Source organism: Cryptomeria japonica, chromosome 6 (genome assembly GCF_030272615.1).
Source record: "Cryptomeria japonica chromosome 6, Sugi_1.0, whole genome shotgun sequence".
NCBI classification, from domain to species: domain Eukaryota; kingdom Viridiplantae; phylum Streptophyta; class Pinopsida; order Cupressales; family Cupressaceae; genus Cryptomeria; species Cryptomeria japonica.
Window position 1 is genome coordinate 639151969 of NC_081410.1, and position 13343 is coordinate 639165311.

The following is a 13343-nucleotide window of genomic DNA, read 5'->3' on the forward strand; positions in this document are numbered from 1 at the left end:
CACCAACTTCAAAGCCAATTCCAGAAGTGTCACCTTTAGGTTTTCGATTCTTTAGCAAGTTACCAAGTTCCTTTGAGCTTTTCTTGAATTTCTCTTTATGTTGATTTGCAGTATCTAGTTCTCTTTCTAAGACTTCGTTATGCCTCATCGGTTCATTTGAGTCATTCTGAGTGTGCATTAGATCCGTCTTCAACAAATCATTTTCATAACTGAGTCTCGTGTTTTCATTTGCAGCATCACTTAGGCTTTTGGTCAAATCTTCTTTATTCTTCTTTCTATCTTCAATTTCTTTACAAAATCTCATAGTCATATCCTGCATCTCATTCTTTGTTGTCATGTTCTCTTGTTTCAGCTTGTTTATCATATCATTAAGAGTTTCTTTTTCATCATTCTCATTTTGCATCTTTTCACAAAGTTCTCTTCTCTTGTTTCTTGAAATAGTAAGATTTTCTTGAAGTGCCTGAATGATATCCTGGGCTGCCTTTAGATCATCTTCTAGTTTGATATTTTTCAATTTCTCTGCATCATAGTCTGAAAGAGCTGCTTCTAGTTGCTTCATTAGATTTTCCATCTCTATCGGTGTCAAGATCTTCCTTAAGCTGTTAGGCTTTTGAAAATAGAGGACCAAGCTCTGATACCAATTATTAGGATTCCCATAGATACTGAGAGGAGGGGGGGTGAATCAGTATCTAACCGGTGAATTGAATTTCTTAATTTAAAACATGTAGAACATATTATAACAGTGTACCGATATGCAAGAAATAATGCAATAAACAGAATTAAAAGCAACCACATGAAAAACACACCATAACACAAGGTTTTAACAAGGAAACCCAGTGTGGGAAAAACCTCGGTGGGATTTGTGACCCACAATATTCACTTACTGGCCAATAAGATAATATTATTGCTACAAGAGGGGCCTGCACATGCAGGAAGGCCAACTGCCTAGAGCTCATTGCTCAATGGGAAGTCTCACTGACTTACAATTATGGATTATATAAATCCAGTATCTTGTACTGCTTCAAAATAGCATCTATAATGCCAGATCCAGTACCGGTTTCTTCTCTGCTTCTTACATAAACCCTTAACCTATAATTCGCATAATAGGTCTGCCTTATTTCACCTAAATATAATCTTCTCACTTACTTACAAATGTTCTATAATGATCTCTCTCATATAAGAGTCATTTTACAATGATGCCAAGTCGGCTTACAAAGATTTTACAATAATAAACAAAATATAATATAACAAAAATCCTATCGGCCTTTGTGTCGGTATGCTTCCTTTCTCTGTCGGTGCCGGTGGTCTGAGTGCCAATGTAGAGTGTGATCTTGCTAGTGCTGGTATAATGCCTTGTCGGTGCCATAGGATTGTAAGGTTGCCATCAATGACAAAACCTTCAATCACCTACAATGTCTCATTGGAGTGTGCATATGCCAACACAATATGCCTTGTCGGTTTTAAAAAAGATAATTACAATTAAATACAATAAACAAAAGTTTATTCCTGTTGGTTGGGGTGTCGGTATGCATTTTTGCCGCTATCGGTGAAGTATCTGTCAGTGTTGGTGCCTGCCGATGGCTTTAGCAGATGAGTGCTAGAAGGTTTCCAGATGGTTGCCATCAATTAAAACACCATCATTCTCATAAGAGTGTAGAATGCCAACAATCTCCCCCTTTGGCATTGATGGCAACACTCATGAGAAAAATCAAAAAATTGTTCCAAAAGTGAAGTCCAAAAGGTTACCAAAAATATGTGCTCCTCCTGAGTAGATGATCTGCTCTGATTAAAATTTTTTCTTTGTCCACTACTCCCCCTTTGACATCAATGACAAAGGTTGTCAAAATTGTCAAACGAGTGCAAAAATTTCACCTCAAAGTTTGTAACCAGTTGGTTACAATCTGAAATATGTTTGCCAAAACCAAATTTAAACTCTGCATGAATCTGTTGTTGTCGTTCAAGGTTGCTTGAGTCTGTTAGATCGTGCTAGTGAGATGATGCATATGCTCTTTCGGTGATCTTTCTCCTTGAAGTAATGCCTTAGAGATCTCATTTCTCAGAGAGATAAGATTGTCCAGCTTGGGACCAAGTTTGTAATTAAGATCACTGGCATTTGCCTTAATCTTTGCTTTTTCTTTCTCGAATTTCTCCAGCTTTTCCTCAAAACTTGCTATTTCTTGCTCAATAACTAATATAGGTTCGGATGAACCAATTATGTTTCAGCTATATCATCTATCTCCTTCTGTACTCTACTTATTTCCTTTTCAATGTCCTTTGTCAACAGATGTGGCTTGCATGTTTCTCTATACAACTCCTTATATTCCAAAATTGTAATATTAAGTGCCGATAAAAGTGTGTTTATATGTTCTGTGCACTTCCTTATTCTATCCTCAAAGAATTTTTCCTTTTCCTTTTCAATTTTCTCTTTGAAGGTGTCCTCATTCACCTTATCAACTTTATTACATTGTCGGTAATGAATTTGGACAATGTGTCCAACTGACTTAAAGAATCCTTTACATGATCTATATTACATTTTGGTGAAATCATCTTAAGAATTGGTATTGTATCATCAATTTCCTTGTAGGCCAATGCATTACAGTCAGTTATCTTCTTGATAGAGTCCAGGAGTACCTCTGTCACATTGGTAGGTCTGAATACACTTAATGAAGTACCAGATGTCTGACCAACTATCTTAATTACCTTGGTGCTTCCAACATTAGTAGCCAATTTTCTTGTATCATCCTCTGGTGTATCAGTTTGAGTTTGCATTTCAACTAGCAATGGTTTGGGTTTCTCAGTGATTACTAGTTTCACTACCTCAATATGTACCTATGCCTCTATTGGTTTCTCTATAGGTTTTTTTGTGTGCTCAGCTTCTAGTATCTTTGTCTCAGTAGGTTTCTCAGTGTTAGCATTTAATACCTTATGTATCCATTCCTGTATCCAATGGTTGCTTAGTTTGCAGTGTTTTCTCTGTTTGCATCTCAACCTCAACGTTCTCTACCGGTTTCTCAACAATGTTTCCACTATCAACAATATCATTCTTTACCTCTGTATTGTCCTTATCCACAACAATGTTCACTTCTTAAGTATCCACATTCATGGTGAATAGAAGTTTTGATTCAGGGTTAGTGTCATCATGTGTTATACCTTCACTGTTAGTAGTCGGTGTATCAACAATATGTACCAATGCAGTATCCACAGGTGGTGGTAAGTTGTCCCTTATCTTGATATTCAGTATTCCACCAACTTTACCTTTCCCTTTGTCCTTAACCTTCTGATAAAATTTGAATGTTTTCTATGGCCTGTTCAATTCTTCTTGTTTTTCTTTTTCAACAAAAAATATATCCCATTTATCATTCGTTTCCTCTGCAATCTCATTAACTCTACCAACCATCAAACTTACTTGTCGGTGACCACTGACAAAAACTGATATGTTAGCTTCACAAATTAGATAATCAATTTCTTCTTTAGAGTTAACTGGATGTACAACTAGAAGTTTTTCAACCTTAAGTTTCTTGTCTAATTCCATTACTGCAATCCTCTTTGTATCTAATCTCCTATATAGTTCATTTGGCAAGTCATCCACAACTTCAATTAACACTTTCTTTTATATGTCCAGATGTAGAATTATACTGTTTCCAATACTTTCCTTTTTTGAGTCAGTGAATGTGTTATACAATTTTCTCATATTAGCCAAATTACCATCATTAGTTATTTCATTCAGCAAATTATCCAATGGAGGAATAACCTATTTTTGTTTCTTCTTGGGTGTTAGTTTCTTTGTCGGTTGCCTTATTGCTTGTTGTATCTTTCTCAAGGTTCTTGTTTTATTGGGTGAAGGAGAGGGTAGTGGTGAGGGTTTTCTCTTCCTTTCAACTCTTTTGAATTCAGTTGGTATCTCACTGTAAGAAGATGTGCCAACCGGTGAAATGTGTGCCTCTGGTTGCAGTTCTTCCAGTTCACTAGCCTTTATACCAGTAATGTTCATAACATTTTCTTTTAATTCTTTTACCTGTTTCGATGCATCTCTTATATACTTTTCTCTTTTCTTCCTTTGTTTCATTGTTTGTACACCACTTTCAATTGTTTCTGCACTACCAAAAACTTCTTATGTTGGTTCTCTAGGATCATCTAACAAAGCTTTTGCATAATTCTCAATAATGTTCAGATCTACCTCATAACCCATTTCTGTTACCCATATAGTTCTAGGTAATACAACTTCCATCCATGTTTCACCTTTATTGATTATAAAACAGATTTCTTTATCATATTTATCTACTACACTCTATGGTAGTCTTTCTTGTTGAAATGTGGCGACTGATCAACAAAGTACTATACACATGTAATAAAACCTTAAAAAGGTCGACTTTGTTTGTTGCCCTAAAAATGCATATTATAAGTGGCTGGAATGCTTAAGGCATTGTAAGGTTGATGTACTATTTTTGCTGGATAATAAGAAAGATTGGACGACTATGTATGGTGGACGTAACCCATTCTGGGTGAACCACGTTAAATCTCTGTGTTATCTGTATCCTATTTTATTTCTTTATCTTTTGTATTTAAATCTGCATATAATTGTTAGTTCATATTTGCTTCGGATCTGCTTGAAACCCTAACAATTGGTATCAGAGCGAGGTTTTCTGTAAATTGGCAAGACTTTTAGATTTGAGTGGAAGAAATGGAGGAATCCAAATTCAAGGTCAAAAAGTTTAACGACCAGAATTATCAGTTATGGAAAATGCAGATGGAGGATTACCTGTATCAAAAGGATTTGTTGCGGCCATTGGAAGGAAAGGCAAAGAAAGCGACCACAATGTTAGATGAAGAGTGGGACATTTTAGATAGAAAGGCACTAGGATCCATTCGATTATGCCTTGCGCCGTCTGTAGCATTCAATATAACAGAAGCAAAAACGACTGTAGATTTGATGACAACATTGGTTAAGTTGTATGAGAAACCCTCGGCTTTGAATAAGGTATTTCTTATGAAGCGTTTGTTTAATTTAAAAATGAGTGAGGGAGGATCTGTTGCGAAGCACTTAAATGAATTTAATACAATTACAGTCAATTGTCTTCGATAAAAATTACCTTTGCAGAAGAGGTTAGGGCTCTCTTGATTTTATGTTCTTTGCCAGAAAGCTGGAATAGCTTGGTTATGGCTATAAGTAACTCTGTCTCTGGTAAAAATACTTTGGTATTTGATGATATTGTTGGTGTTATCCTAAGCGAGGAAATGTGAAGGAAAAACACAGGTAAGACTCCAACATCATTGGGTAGTGTTTTGAATGTGGAGAACAGAGGAAGATCAAAGGAAAGAGGAAAAGGCCTTGGGAATGAGTAGTCATGAGGGAAGTCAAAGAAATGACGCTCTCAATCTAGAGGAAAGAAAGATTGCTGGTACTGCGGAAAGCTTGGTCATCTAAAGAAAGACTATTGGTCTCAGAAAAACAAAGAAGGAGACAAAAATGAAAATGACAGTAAGGAAGCTAATATTGCAAGTAATACTTTACAAGATGCTTTAATCTTATGTTTGGATAATGTTAATGATTCCTGGGTAATAGATTCTAGGGCTTCATTTCATGCTACACTCCATAGAAAATATTTTCTAGATTATGTTCAAGGTGAATTTGGACAGGTATATTTGGGTGATGATGAGCCCTGTCAAATTGTTGGAAAAGGAAAGATAAAGATCAAGTTGCAGAATGGTAATGACTGGTTTCTGCAGGAGGTAAGACATATTCCTAATTTAAGAAGAAATTTAATTTCTGCAGGGCAACTAGGTAGTGAAGGTTGCATAGTTACCTTCTCAGATAGTATGTGGAAGGTCACTAAAGGATCATTAGTAGTAGCTAAAGGTGCGAAGGTAGGCACATTATATCTGTGTACTGGTAACACTTACTCTACCTTAGCTACTACAGATAAAGTTATTGCAGGGACAACAACAATAAATGTTGCAAGAACAGATTCGATAATGTGGCACCATAGGCTTGGGCACATGAGTGAGAAAGGGATGAAAACCCTTCACTCCAAAAATCTATTGCCAGGACTAAAGAAGATTGATTTAGAGTTATGTGAAAACTGTGTTTATGATAAATAGAAAAGAGTCAGATTTCTCAAGGTTGGGAAAGAGAAGAAGAGTGAGAAGTTAGAGCTTGTACATTCAGATGTATGGGGACCGGCTTAGGTATCACTCTTGGTGGCTCTTGTTATTATGTTATTTTTATTAATGACTCAACCAGAAAAACATGGGTATATTTCCTAAAACAAAAATCAGATGTTTTTGAAACTTTTAAGAAATGGAAAGCTTTGGTTGAGAATGAGACAGGAAAAAAATTGAAGTGTCTCAGATTGGATAATGGAGGTGAGTATTGCAACAAAACATTTGAAGATTACTACTCCTTAAATGAGATTCGAAAGCAGAAGACAGTTCGAGGAACTCCACAGGAAAATGGTGTGTCAGAGAGAATGAATAGGACTATCATGGAACGCGTGAGGAGCATGAGATTGCATGTTGGATTGCCCTTACATTTTTGGGAAAATGTTGTACATACTGTTATCTATTTGATAAATAGAGGACCTTCAACCCCTTTGGATGGTGGTATTCCAGAGGAGGCATGGACTGGTAAAAAGGTAAATTATTCTTTTCTAAAAAATTTTGGTTGTGAAACTTTTGTCCATGTTGATAAAGAAAACATAACCAAGTTTGATACTAAATCTCAGAAATGTACCTTCATTGGATATGGGATAGATGAATATGGCTATCAGTTATGGGATTTTGAAAATAAGAAAATAATTAGAAGTAGAGATGTTATATTCAATGAGAAGGTTGTGTTTAAAGAACAAATGCAAGAAAAGAAGCATGAACAGGACAAACAAGAATATGTGGTGTTGGATGAGATTCCTGAAAATGAAATGCCACAAGTACCTGATGCTCAGCAACAACAGATTATCCCACAAACTCCTAGAAGTGTTAGATGTTCTATGAGGACAAGTAGACCCCCTGAAAGATTTTCTCCTTCTTTGTATTCTATTTTATTAATGGATTCTGGTGAACCAGAAGAATATGAAGAAGCAATGCATGTAGGTGCCAAACAACAGTGGGAGCTAGGCATGAAAGAGGAGATGGACTCCTTGATTAAAATTAAGACTTGGGACTTAGTTCCTTTACCTGTAGAAAAAAGAGCCTTACCTAAAAAATGGGTTTATCGGCTGAAGGAGGAGGAAGGAGGTCAGAAAAGATATAAGGCCAGACTTGTGGTAAAAGGTTTTGCATAGAAAAAGGGTATAGATTATGATGAAATATTTTCTCCAGTTGTAAAAATGACTTCAATTAGAACTGTACTTAGTCTTGTGGCTGCAGATGATTTACATCCTGAACAATTATATGTCAAAACAGCTTTTCTCCATGGAGATTTGGAGGAGGAAATTTACATGTTGCAACCACAGGGATATGAGGTCAAAGGTAAGGAGAACTTGGTGTGCAGGTTGAAGAAAAATTTGTATGGCTTAAAGCAAGCACCCCGACAATGATATTTAAAATTTGATAGTTTCATGGCTGAACACGGTTATCATAGATGTCATTCTGGTTATTGTGTATATTTTAAGAGATTTGATAATGGTAGTTATATTATCCTATTGCTTTATGTTGATGACATGCTTGTTGTTGGGTCTAACATGCAACATATAAATGATCTTAAACAGAAATTAGCCAGGTCATTTGCTATGAAGGATTTGGGTGCAGCTAAGCAAATTCTCGGTATGAGGATTACATGAGACAGGAAAAATAGAACCTTGAATTTGTTTCATAGTGAGTATATAAAGAAGGTGTTGAAAAGATTTAACATGCAGGATGTAGAAGCAGTTAGTACACCTTTGGCTAGTCATTTTTGTTGGTATAAATAAATATTCATTTTGGATATTATTACACTTACTTAAGTTAACTTAGGATAATGCATCTCTTCGTAGTTTGGATTTGAGACACTTAGGGAAGTGTGCACATAGGGATAGAGCTTGTAGGAGAAATTTCACCTTTTGTGGTCTTATTTTGCTGTTACACTCCACATTCGGTGGGTCATCCACCTCTTGTGAAATATTATATTATTTCTCCTACCTACCCTTAGTATTTCTTACCTACCCTTGTTTCTCATTGAGACACATGTCATATTTGTGTGCTCATACATCCATATGGCCTTGCCTATATAAGCACACCTATATTCATTGTATTGGTTAATCCAGTTGATCATTTGCATATTGATGAGAATACAGTTTGTTCTTGTCATTCTATTGTCTTTTTTTATGCTTTTCATTGTGCTCTTGATCTTGGCAAATCCTACATGGTATCAGAGCTATTGGGGTTTCATTGATCAGTTTTTTGGAGACACTTTGGAGGCTTCTATTTTCGGATTTGGGGATCTTCATTTTTTGGGGGCATCGTACAATGATTTGGACATCACCGTTGAATCCGGGAGGCCGTTTCCATAAATTTTGACTATAAAGTTGACCTATTTTGGTGATAAATTTTTTTTTCCCATTTTGGCTATTATCGTACGGATTTCGAAATTATTTTTCGAAAAAAAAAAAATCGAAAAAAAAAGCGATTAAAAAAAAATTAAAAAAAAATTCAAATTTTTTTTTTTTCGCTTTTTTTGGGGGTCTGCAGACCCCCTCGTACTCTGGGTGTGTTGCAGGTCGCAGGCGTACCTGCTGTCGGAGCCGCCGTCGCCCGTACCCATCCTCGGGCCTCGTTCACCGATTCCGGCTTCCACTGCGCCCCGCCACCACTGCGCCCAGCCACCGCTGCCCAGGTCTCCCTCCGCCGGCGCCCAGGTCTTTCGTCGCCGACAGCCTCGGCTTCCGGCCGCCCCCGGCCCCCTCGGCTCCGGTCGCTCCCTCCTCTCCGGCGACCACCAAAACAGACGGACCCGCGTCCACCATGTGGAAAGCGGCCATTGGCCCGCAGTCAAAACCGTACATCTGCACAGTGCCACGTCAGCATCCGTATGGCAACACAGTCACCTGCACAGTCATCTACCCAATCAGTAGTCCGTACAGTATGGACGCCCAGTCAGCAGGGAGGCGAAGTTTTCGCAATGATCATACGGTCGTCAAATTTAAGATAGTGAATTGCTGATGTCAGCACCACATCAGCAGCTTTTTGAAATTTTTTTGACCCCTCTCCATTGGGCTTTTCAGTTTTGCAGTCCAACTTTGAAAGGCCATATCTTGCTCATTTTTGCTCCTTTTTTGGTGCAATTTTTTTTGAAATGGGCTAAAATTTCATGATCTTCATGGTGGTGTGGTTATTTTTTGATTTTGGTGTACAGGTTTTTTGAAATTTTTGGATTCTCTCAGCTGTACCTATCCAATCCTCAATTCTGCAACTTCAAAGACCTCGTTTGAGCTCATACGATCTCCTTTTTAGGTGTCGTTTTTTTTTGAAAGTGCATATTTTTTCATCTACTTTCATAATATATGATCAGATTTTAGATATTTTGAGTGAAATTTGTACTTTCAGATATTGGTCTTATTTGGCCTATTAGGTACTTTTAAATTGCTTGGATCTTGGTTAGATCTCTTGCATTTTCAGTTTGAGACTCTTTTGGCCTTATTGAGGCAATTTTAAAATTGTAATCAGAAGTCCACTTTGCCATTTTTTGCAAGTGGCCCATTGTATACGCACTAAGCATAAAGTGCCCAATCATCACTTTTTTTGGGGGGGGGTTCTTTGATTGAGTGAATTTGGGGGGGTGACTTGTGTGATTGTGCCTATCTTTGTACTCTTTCCATTTTTGTTGCAATGAGTCCTAATAAATTTCCACCTTTAACTCCACATAATTATGCATCATGGAAAATTAAAGTATGGAGTAACTTAATGGAAAAGGGTCTCACACATTACATAGATGGAACAATAACAGCACCACCTGATCCTAAGGTTGATCCAAATGTTCAATTAGAATGGCTCACAAAGAATTGCATGGCTCTTGGAACTTTACGCAAGTATGTATCAGATGACCTCATTTTTCACATTGAGAAGTGTAAAACAATCAAAGAGGCTTGGGATATGTTTCAGAAATTGTATGGTCAAGTTGATGAAATCAGAGGTTATCAGATTGACAATGAGCTCACCAACTTGGATCCCAAGAGTTTTGATACAATCCAAGGTTATGTCACCAAAGCAAATGAGCTAAGAGCAAAGCTTAAGGATTGTGGAATTGACAAAAAGGATGCTCAGTTGATATTCAACTTGTTGGACAAGCTTGCACCAGAATATGCAGCATTTGTGTCTAGCTTCCAAACTCATCGTTTGACAGTGGGGAGTTTTAATGTTATGCCTTCATTTGATGCTTTCACAGAAATGTTAATATTGGAACAATCTAAGTTGTTGAACATGGGGTTTCTCACGTCTTCAAAGTCCAAGGCTTTGGTGGCTAATCAAGGGAATCAAGAAAGTCAAGGCAAAGATTCCAACAAGAAGAAGAATCACTCTAAGTCTAAGCCACACTAGGAAAAAGGACAATCATCCTCTCCATCACAACGCGATTTTTCATCCTCTTCCAAGAAGGGGACACTACCTAAGAAGGATAAACCAACTTGTGCATATTGCAAGAAGTATGGTCATGATGAGCATCCATGCCACGCAAAGCAAGTTGATGAGTTAACCAATCTTCTTAAGAAAAACAACATCAACTTGCCATCCGCCTACACAAAGAAGGATTCATCTCCTTCCTCTTCCTCACAGTCTAAGGGAAAAGGGCAAGCATTTGTGGCTACAACAGGTTCTTCACAACAATGGATACTTGACTCGGGTGCCTCATATCACATGGGTTCTACAAAGGAGCAGTTTTCTTCATTGGAGCCATCTAAGGTACCTTACATTTACATAGGTGATGATACACAAGTAGAGGTTGAAGGGAAAGGTTCAGTTGACATGGATGATGGAACATTTGAGAATGTTCTTTATGTTCCTAACTTGTCTACCAACCTTCTCTCCATCTACCAAATCACTCACTATGGGAATGGGAAAAAGGTTGAGTTTACACCAGATTTAGTTGTGGTAAAGGAACTTGATGATGATGCCTTGGTAGTAGTGGGACAAGTCAATGACAACTCAAGGCATTATTCATTTTCCCACTTTGTGCCAAGTTCACCTTCTAGGGCCTTGCTTACTCATTCAAATTCAGAAAGTAAGCTATGGCATGAGCGGTTTGGTCACCTCAACTACCGCTATCTTCAACAGCTAAGCACTAAAGACATGGTCACAGGTCTACCTCGAATCAGTTTTTCAGAGGGTGTATGTTCAGGTTGTTCCACGAGCAAGCATCCCGAAGAGAAGTTTGATAAAGGGAAAGCTTGGAGAGCTTTGGAAGTTCTTCAACTTGTTCACAATGATGTAGTAGGTCCATTTCCAACACCTTCATTTAGTAAGGCCCATGTTCTCACCTTCATTGATGACTACTCCCGCTTCACTTGGCTCTACTTTCTCATTCATAAGAGTGAAGTATTTGACAAATTTCAGGACTTCAAGACTCGTGTGGAGAAGCAATCAGGGAAAGTGGTCAAGATTCTTCGCACAGATAATGGAAGGGAATATGTGAACAAAAGACTTGAGGATTTTTGTACATTTGAGGGGATTGATCTTTAGCATTCTGTCGCATACACTCCACAGCAGAACACAAGAATAGAACTCTCAAAGAAATAGCTAGTTGTATGATACATGCACGTTCTCTTGATCCCGCCTTTTGGGCAGAGGCTATCAGTTGTGCCACACACATCCAGAATCGGGTTCCTCACAAAGCTTTGCAAGGTATTACTCCTTTTGAAGCTTGGGCTGGTAGGAAACTGATTGTGAGACATTGCAGAGTCTTTAGGTGTCTAGCATGGGCTCGCATACCTCCACAGAAATGCAAGGCATTGGAACCTCAGAGTCGGCCTTGCATATTTGTTGGATATCCTGAGGGTGTTAAGGCATACAGATTGATGGATCCAGAGACACATGAGGTGTTCATTGAGAGGAGTGTTCACTTTGAGGAAAGCTCTCCTAGCTTAGCCTCTGTACCTCCTCCACCTTCCTCCATTGTGGATAGTGATGTTAGTGATTCAGATGATGAGACTCCTTCAACTCCAACTCGCAAGGTAACACCTCCACAGGGTCCACTTGCAGTTGAGGAGCCTTGTTCTCCACCTCCACCTAGACCTCGTTGGGCTTGACAGACACTTGAGTCTGCAGGTTCTCTTGTTGGGGATCCTTCAGATACATGGAGAACTTGATCACAACATCAGGATCTTCCACATGCATTCATTGCTACCGCTTCCGATCCACAGACATTTAGGGAAGCATCAGGGATTCCTGAGTGGGACCAAGCTATGGAGGAAGAGTATAGTTCCTTGATGAGGAACAACACATGGGATCTAGTCCATCTCCCTAAGGGGAGAAAGATGGTTCGATGTAAGTGGATCTATCAGACCAAGTTTGCAGCAGATGGTAGTGTGGATAAGTATAAGGCTCGGCTTGTTGCGAAAGGTTTCTCACAGGTTGCAGGTGTTGATTATACTGAGACCTTTGCACTCGTAGCCAAGATGAACTCCATTCATTTGACACTTGCTATTGTTGCAACTCATGGTTGGGCTATACATCAGATGGATGTGAAGAGTGTTTTTCTTCATGGTGATCTTGATGAGGAGATTTATATGGAGCAGCCACAGGGTTTCATCTAGGATGCTTCCTTGGTTTGCAGACTAAGGAAATCTCTCTATGGCCTTAAGCAGGCCCCCAGGGCTTGGTACACCAAGATGGATTCCTTTCTTCTCTCTGTAGGGTTCACCAAGTGTCATTCTGATCCGAATGTCTACATTTTGCGAGAGGATGACTCTCACTTGATACTTGTGCTCTATGTTGATGACTTAATCATTACAGGGAGTACTTCATCCATCATTAGCAGGGTCAAATCTGCTTTGCATGACAGATTTGCTATGACTGACTTGGGTCTTTTGCACTACTTTCTCGGGATAGAGATTTCACAGTCACCTTCCGGGATTACACTATCGCAGCCCAAGTATGCTCTTGATCTACTTGCACGCTTTCATATGGCTGATTGTAAGCCTGCTCTGACTCCCTTTCTTTCAGGAGTTAAGCTTGAGGCTCAATGTTCTTCTCCACCAGTTGATGCCACTTTGTATCATCAGCTTGTGGGTAGTCTCATCTACTTGACTCATACACGCCTTGATATTTCATTTGCAGTTGGCATGGTTTCCCACTTCATGCAAGAACCACATGAGCTTCATTGGAAAGCCACCAAATGCATCCTTCATTACATCCAGGGTACACATCACTATGGGATTCAC